This window comes from Coenobita brevimanus, chromosome 72, assembly GCF_032717465.1.
Source record: "Coenobita brevimanus isolate Jiangsu-jjx chromosome 72, ASM3271746v2, whole genome shotgun sequence".
NCBI lineage: Eukaryota > Metazoa > Arthropoda > Malacostraca > Decapoda > Coenobitidae > Coenobita > Coenobita brevimanus.
The window spans coordinates 36,316,262-36,325,639 of NC_137025.1; the positions used below are offsets into that span (position 1 = coordinate 36,316,262).

General features: G+C 40.4%; 1 pseudogene; it reads right to left on the bottom strand.

The window, feature by feature from the left end:
* Positions 1 to 740: 740 nt before the first annotated feature.
* Positions 741 to 1,374, bottom strand: LOC145407100 (methionine adenosyltransferase 2 subunit beta pseudogene; annotated as a pseudogene).
* Positions 1,375 to 9,378: the final 8,004 nt, after the last annotated feature.

Below are 9,378 nucleotides of genomic sequence, written 5' to 3' on the forward strand. Positions count from 1 at the left end.
ATCGCCGATTACTATCACTTTATAGCTCCTGGGCATTTCTCCCACTGCTTCATCCAGCTAATCCCAAAACCTGTCTTTCTCACTCCTGCCATCACATGGTGCATACACTATGATCACAGCCACTTTCACCCTCTCAGCCCTGAACCTCACATGCATACATCTCGAACTGACGCATTTGTATTCTCTCATTCCACTCTGCCACACCTCATTCATCAACAAAGCAACTCCTTCCTTGCATATTCCTCGCCCATTCATGCCGAGTCTTACACATTTCACACCCTCCCACTCCTCCACTTTGCACCCGTTCATCCTTCTATCATGCAATGCTAGGACGGCATATGTAGCACTCTTGAACACATTCACTACTTCCACCTTCTTGCTGTTCCCATTCACACCCTTTACATTGCAGATGGTCACGCGAATCTGCCCATTTGGTTGGGGCTCTGGGAAGGTATTGGGCTGTCCGAGGCTCTCCAAAATATTTGCCATGATTAAGTGATTTTAGATAGAGGTATCTGGGGGACACTTAACCTTGCCAAAGACCCCGGTTATTTGGTTACAACACAGCGCAGTAAATGGCCTTTTGGGCACAGGAAACCATTTGACATGTCTTTCAGTGTAAAGACCATACAGCATCCCTTCATTGAGTGAGTGGATGCCTCCATCTACCACATCCACATTAAACCAGATTAAAATACCGTATTGTCATCACATTGAAGGGGTTAAGGCCACTCTTTGCCTCAAATCCATTTTGCTAAACACTCCTTAATACCACCCGTCGAATTTCACGCGGTGTGCAATGCCGAGGTCTAAGGCCTAACACTTCTATTTCCGGATCATAAGGCCTGATGGGGCTGGTAGTGTGGGAAGGGGAGATGTGTTGGTGAGGTAGAGAGAACACACGGGACATTGCCAGAATCTTGTCATACTTGTTCATCTTCTCTAGCCCACTCCACCGGTGGATGCCGCTCAGGTTCACTCCCTTCATAATCAGTGCCACCATGTCAGCTAAAATATTTGCTGTATCATCCACATGGGACAGACAGCGCTTGTCATGGTGAGAGACAGACTGTGGTTTGTTCCTCTTCAGAATATCCACTAGGCAAGTTACTGCACTTTCACCCAGCTTTCAACTGGATCATAAAGCACTGGAATGCGAAGAATGCATGCATTTGGAGCTACGGCCAAGTCAACCTTCTCTGACTCCAGTTTTGTTGAGCCTCACTTGCTAAGGGGATTACATGTAGCATCAACCTTCTATGGGGGACTCATACCATCCAACTCATAATCAGTGCTTAAGTGGATGATTCTGCTTCCAATTCGGTATGCAACAGCTGCAATGTGCCTTATTGTTCTGACAATCAGGAGACATATCTGTCTATCTATCTATCTATCTATCTATCTATCAAAAGTATCTATCTATATCTATATCTATCTCTCTACAGTCTCTCTCTCTCTCTCTCTCTCTCTCTCTCTCTCTCTCTCTCATTCTATATATATATATATATATATATATATATATATATATATATATATATATATATATATATATATATATATATATATATATATATATCTCCTATTGGAGCCCAGTGTCCGGAATACTGGACAGAACTGGGATTTTTCAAGTCTTTATAAAGTAGGGAGCCCCCAGGCAGGGACCTATGAGCTTCGCGACTATGAGCCGATAGGCGGAGGGGGGTACGCTTAGTACCCACCCAGCGCCATGCCTCGCCCAGCACCCCTGGGATCCAATGGGATATATATATATATATATATATATATATATATATATATATATATATATATATATATATATATATATATAGGGAATTGGCAGCAACATTAACATGTACTACTTTAACGAGCAAAAAATATTGGCAGTGGAAGATTAGAGACTATTGCATGATGAAACCAACGGCTTCTAGATGGAACGCTTCGTAATACGTAAAAAAAGAAAAACTTTAAAAAGTAAGGAGAATTAAGAATCTGTTACATATTTTAACCTGAATACATTTGCTTTAAAAGCTTAATGTTCATAAACAGGGAGAGATAAACTGATGAAGATGATCTCATAGTTTTCCTGTTGTATAATTATCTGAAAGACTGAGAATACCAGTTAACTTCCACATAAAAAACATGACTCAAAATTATCATCACAGAAAGGTGATATGTGTCCGTCTTAACAGTAAAGGAATCCTGACAGATGACACAGTCAAAAAGAATAAGTATAAAGGTTTATATAACAATGCAATTGTAAGAGTGTGACCAGAAAGTCAGTACGTGAGGAGAGTTGATGAGGCAAGAAAATAATCTTTCACTCATCCCAGTTTCAGGAGCTTCAGGTGGTAGACTCTATCTCCTCTTCCCCTCACCTCTCAACACACACATATCAGGAGAGCTGCATTCCACAAAAAAAAGTGAAACAGACTATGTATAATCTCGGCAACATGGAAAATGTTGAATACTAAAACGTGATTTATACAAAAATTTATCTACTCTTTTTACATACAGATTATGTAATGCGTGTCATTAACTTTATGTAAGATTTGCTTCTCGCTCTACTCTCTTCTGTTCAGTCATTTCCTCTCTCATTATCATTTTAGGCATTTCTCCCTCTCCTTTCATTAGTTCCTTTTCCAGCTTTTCATCATCCATCATCACAATCCATCATTCTCATTGACAGCTGGTGGGAGTGGTCTAGAAACAGGAAGAAGAAAGTATGAAAGTACCATGGCTGTCAGCTAAGTACCCAGTAAATACGGCTACACTTCCATTCTCTCATTATTCAAGACTTCGACATTCTGGGCCCAGTATCACAAGCTAAATGATCCATGTAAAATTGAGTTTCACAGTGCCCTGTCGAAAGAGCCTTTCCTTTCACTGTCAGCCCAGAAAGGGGAGGCAACGCTTCCCATGTGCATCCCCCAGCATGTTTTATTTTTTCGTTTTTTGTCTCTGTCAGTTCTGTTGTTTCCATAATTTTTATACCTTGCTTACTCACACGTCCACATACACTATACATTCACAGTCTTCTTGGTCTCTCACGTCTCCTTCTGTCCTCAGTCATGTGCTGATTTAAGACAGGAGGTGGGTGTGGGAAGAAGGGGGCATCAATTCATTCATACATTTGGCAATAAAAGAACAATTTTCTTTACCCAAATAAATGCAATAAACATTTCACTGTACCAGCATCCTCCTATATGATTATAATTTTAAGGCTGAAACAAATTAAACAAATAAAAGTGCATCTGTGGAATGTTTACTTGCGTTAAGTGGTAATTCTGCTAGCAAACATGCTCCTCTCCTTTTCTACAGTACAGGCTCTGGCCTAAACTAGTTTGTAAAATTCAGTGTTTTCTTCACTATCCCAGTTACGTTTACTGTCATTGTGTGACCATACCACCCTTGCACACTCATATCAGTAGCAGTATTTCTTACTCTTCTGTTACAAATCTCTGCAGCTTTTATCATACCCAACCAACGCAACCCACATATATGTGAGATGTGAGCCCATAGATTTACCATCAGGATTTCAGGTTAATTATAAACACTCGATATTGCTACTGGATGCCTTATTGGAAGCTTAGATGTTACACAAAAGGAGAGTACATGATCTCTAACTCTCATACAGTCTTCCAGGGCATAAGTACAGTGTTTCCTTTGTGCATGTTGCCCAGTGTCACGAATACACAATTTCCATGTAGAACCGTCTCTTCAGCAAAATTTGCAAGAGGTATGCTGGCCTCATCCTGACTCAAGAAATCCACAGATGCATCACCAGCAAAACATCCGTTTTCTTGCTCGTACATATATTCCTAAATTGTTCCATTTATATTGCTCTTGCATTCCTTCCTTAACATTCAAGTCACTGCTGATCCCATTCTTCACATTTGTGATAATGTCACTCTAAAGTAATGCATCCTTGCGCTAGAGTTGGCAGTACTAAACGTTCATGCAGCCGACTGCAGCCTTTGTATTCAGACTTCTGGTCCTGTCAGTGCTTTTATAGCGCCAAGACTCTGACTTTCGCCAGCCCCTTTATCTCCATATTGTTTTCTTAAAGTTGCATGTCTTCCTATAACTGGAAGTAAGAGCTTAAACTCTAAAGTAACATCCACTTTTTCTGCACTCACCAATACAACACATTCTGAGTAACTCTCTCAGCATCCACCACCTTACGTATACTTTCACTTTTAGAACTCGCCCTGCCACAGGCAAACTACAGTCTCACGTATATTCCCAGCAAGCAACAGAGAATCATCTGCACAAACAGAGCCGACGTATTTCACTCCTCAATGTTTACCACCAGCATTACGTCCATCTATGCTCTCATCTCGCTCATAACCTTATCCAAGACGTATCATATATCTGTCTATCGATCTATCTACATATAATGCATATAGATAGATAGATAGATAGATATAGATAGATAGATAGATATAGATAGATAGATAGATGGATAGATATAGATATAGATATAGATATATAATGGTCAAATATTGAAAACAACGAGAGACTATGACAACAAAATACAAAGACGCATTACATTTGGACAGAAAGCTTTCTGTAAACACAGAGGAATCATGTAGAGCAACTTGCAAATATGTATGAAACGAAAGGTATATAATGTATAACCACAGCTATGGCGTATGGTTGTGAGACCTGGAAAAAAAAAAGATATGGAAAATCAACTAATTCTCAAAGAACAATGGAAAGGTCAATGTTGCGATCATCTCTAAGTAAGGATAAAATCAGCTTGGGTGAGAGAGCAGACTAGTGACAAAAACATTATAGAAATTATATAAAAAAAAAAATGGAGGTGACCATGTAATGTAGCATGAATAAGGGTCAGACGATGGAGCAAGCGGCTGTTTATGGACTCCAAGAGCCTGTAAAATTTGCAGAAAAGGCCCAGACAGAAAGTGGAGAGATTAGGTAGAGAAGTTTGCAGGCAAAACTTGACAGAGATTGGCTCGGTCCTGGAAATCGTGGAAAAGGCTGAGGGAGGCCTTTGTTCAGCAATGTACTTGCAATGGCTAATTATGATGATGATGATAATGATGATCCTCTTCCTTCTCCATCTCCATCTCTCTTTTCTTTCTCCATCTTCATCTCCACCTCTTCCTTTTCCTTCTCTGTCTCCATCTCTCCATTTCCTTCTCCATCTCCATCTCCCTTTCCTTTTCCTTTTCCACCTCCATCTCCATCTCCCTTTCCTTTTCCCTCTCCCTCTCCATCTCCATCTCCCTTTCCGTTTCCTTTTCCTTCTCCATCTCCATCTCCATCTCCCGTCCCTTTTCCATTTCTTTCTCCATCTCCATCTCCCTTTCCTTTTCCACATCCATCTCCATATTACTTCCCTTTTCCTTCTCCTTCTGCATCTCCATCTCCCTTTCCTTTTCCTTCTCCTTCTCCTTCTCCATCTACAGCTCTACCTCCCTATCTTTTTTCTTCTCCTTCTCCATCTTCATCTCCCTTTCCTTCTCCTTCTCCATCTCCATCTGTAGTCATTATATAGGTACTAGTATACATCTCATATCACGATGTGCAGGACGTAGTGTATACTGGAGATATACACAGCTTCTCACTAGGAATGTCAATCCACATAATGTATATCCACAACCTTGCTGTCCCAGAATATCAAGAATGTCTTAACATATGATGTATCTCAAACACTGTCTTTGTAGTCCAGCCGACCAAGAATATCGTGACATTCAAACACGTGGGGTAACCAGCTCTAATCGGTTAGTCCATGTGAATGGAAATCTACCAGACACTACATCACACACACACACACACACACACACACACACACACACACACACACACACACACACACACACACACACACACACACACATACTTTCCGAACTGTATTTAATGTCAGAGATTCCCTTCAGGTCAGAAAGGGTTTGAGAGATCCCGAGAATACGATCTAGGGTTGAAGGCAGGAGATAGGGTCAGGTAGGAGGTTTTCCGTCACGCTATGTTACGCTGTCAGTCACACTTCGATATAACTGTGTACAATAAACTCTGTAACCCAAGAGTGCTCTGTAACTCACCTAGCTTGAGATACACAAAGAGGGAAGGTGAGAAAGAGAGAGAGAGAGACCTACCTATTCATTCTGCTGTAGTTGACGAAACACCATTTTACTTTGCAGCGGCAAGTTCGAGCCGTAGGAGGCCTCAGGACTCTATACTGGCGGTGCTTCAACGATCTACAGCCAACCCCCCTATCTCTCTACGTCTATCTACGGCGACGCTCATCGATATTGGGAGCAGCATTGAACAACGGTAAACTACGATAAGCTACGTTCATCGATATTGGCAGCAGTGGTGAACAACCGTAAATTACGATTAACCACGTTCTTCGATACTGGCGACAGCGGTAAAATGAAATACAATCAAACCACGCCTAATGAGTTTTTACGCAGCTGACAACTCTCCTGAACCATTACAACGGTAAACAACAGCCGTAAATAAGGCCGAGTAACAGTCAACGAACAAACTACAATAAAAACAATCTACGACTGTTCTACAAGCAACAATCATCAATCAAACTACAAGCGAATACAGTGAGAACAAAACTACAAACCTTGTGAGAAATGACAGGCAACAACAAGCAAAAGTGGGAAAAGGGTAAGTGCATCTGTACTGTGCTAATAATGGTGACCCAGCATGGTGATGTAGCATTAACACATTCCAACCTCCTCCAACCTCCACCACGACCTCCACCTTCTCGAACACTATCACCACCATTATCTTCTCCACCACAACTACCAGAGTGAGGCTGCTACTCAACAATGTGTCCTCATTTGCTGAGTGGGGACAATGAAACCACTGACCTACCTACGTCATTACCTATCTACCACCCTACCTACTTACCCACCTACTAACGTATCTACCTGCGACACAGTGGGAAGGCGTGGCACTGAAAACGATAATGCATCATCTGATGATCATTTGACCATCCCTCCTCCACCAGCCAACATTACCATTAGCTCCCTAGCCAATATTCCCATCTCAGTTAATATCTGTGAGTCGAACATTTACTCGATTAGATTAATAGTACTGCTTGATTTATATACTCTTACTTATATCCAAAGTGATAGACAATAAACATCCTTACATCAACATATAATACATACATATGAAAATCTAGCGAGATCAGAGAATTAAAATATAAGTACACACAAATCCTTCATTTTACAGTTACAAGAAAAATCAAGTGAAACGCCTAACACAAATGGAGCTAGCATCACTATGCTATACACAACCACACACTTTAGTTCTTACAACCAATACCTTAAGATGAAACATATCAAGTTGACTTCACAACATTTGGAGGACTATAGTATCAAGTGATGTGTGGTACAAACGAAACTAAGTGAATGCTATACATATTGTAAATATTATTTACCTATTTTTATATAAAATAACGAAATATGGGGTTACATATTATATCTTTTAAATATAAACTGTGCAACATAACTAAGCCAATACACATATGGTGTCTCACAAACAGATAGTAAGTATATTACATATGACTGACTGCTCTAGACTTCTCACTGTACTGCTATTATTGTATAAATTATATACATATGGTCAGTTCTGTAGCTAGAATGACCACATTTGTGATTCATGCAATTATATTACAGTTGCTACAATTATCCAACTACAAGCACCAGTATTACTGCAGTATTGTTACAAATGCTACAGTTATGTAACTACAAACACTAGCATTACTGCAATTATTTTACAACTGGTACAGTTCTGTAACTACAATTTTATTGCAACCACAATTATGTAACAGTTGCATTAACGAGATGTAACTACAGTTTTATTGCAACCACAATTATGCAACAGTTGCATTAACACTATGTAACTACAATTTTATTGCAACCACAATTATGTAACAGTTTCATTAACACAATGGATTACTACAATGACTAGAATTATGATCACTGTTACAATATTACAACAATTATGTTACTTTTCCAGTATTATGTACTGAACTTAATTGGCATACAGGTTGATTATAATATATAAATAATATGCATTAATATGTTATGACAATATTTACTGTCGTTCGTATGACAGCTTTGCGTGACCGAACGATTTATAAGCATTATATTGGCACTAATATATACCTCATATCACAATGTGCAGGATGTAGTGTTTGCTGGATACATACACAGATTCTCTTTAGGAATTTCAATCCACATAATGTATATCCACAACCTTGTTGTCCCAGACCATCAAGAATGTATCTCAAACAATCTCTTTGTAGTCCAGACGGCCAAGAATTAACTGACGTACTCAAACACGGGGGGTAACCAGCTGTAATCGGTTAGTCAATGTGAATGGATATCTACCAGACACTACACCACACACATACACACACACATCCTCTCCGAGTTGTATGTAATATTGGAGAGATTCCCTTCAGGTCAGAAAAGAGAGAGAGAGAGAGAGACCTACCTAATCACTTTAGTCGATGAAACACCATTTTACTACGCAGTGGTAAGTTCGAGTCATACGAGGCCTCACGACTTTATACTGGCGGTGCTTCAAAGATCTACAACCAACCTCCCTGTCTCTCCACGTCTATCTACGGCGAAGCTCATCGAGATTGGGGGCAGCAGTGAACAATGGTAAACTACGATAAGCTACGTTCATCGTTACATCTCCACCTCCTTTTCCATTTCCTTCTCCATCTGCATCTGCATCTCCCTTTCCTTCTCCTTTCCCATCTCCATCTCCTTTTCCTTTTCCTTTTCCTTCTCCATCTCCCTTTCCATTTCCTTCTCCTTCTCCATTTCTATCTCCCTTTCCTTTTCCTTCTTCTCCATCTCCATCTTTATCTCTCTTTCTTTTTCTTTCTTCTCCATCTCCATCTCCCTTTCCTTTAACTTCGTCTCCATCTCCATCTCCATCTCCCTTCCCTTTTCCTTCTCCATCTCCTTCTCCTTCTCCATCTCCATCTCTATCCTCCTTTCCTATTCCTTCTTCTCCATGTCTATCTCCCTTTCCTTTTCCTTCTCCTTCTCCATCTCCATCTCTATCCTCCTTTCCTTTTCCTTCTTCGCCATGTCTATCTCCCTTTCCTTCTCCATCTCCATCTCCATCTTCATCTCCATCCCCATTTCCTTTTCCTTCTCCATCTCCACTTTCTTCTCCTTTTGCTTCTTTTCCTTCTCCTGTTCATTCTCCTTCTCATTCTTCTTCACCTTCTCCTTCTCCTTCTCCCTTTCCTTCTCCTTCTCTTTCTCCCTTTCCTTCTCCTCCTTCTCCCTTTCCTTCTCCTTTTCATTCTCCTTCTCATTCTTCTTCACCTTCTCCTTCTCCCTTTCCTTCTCCTTTTCCTTCTCCTTC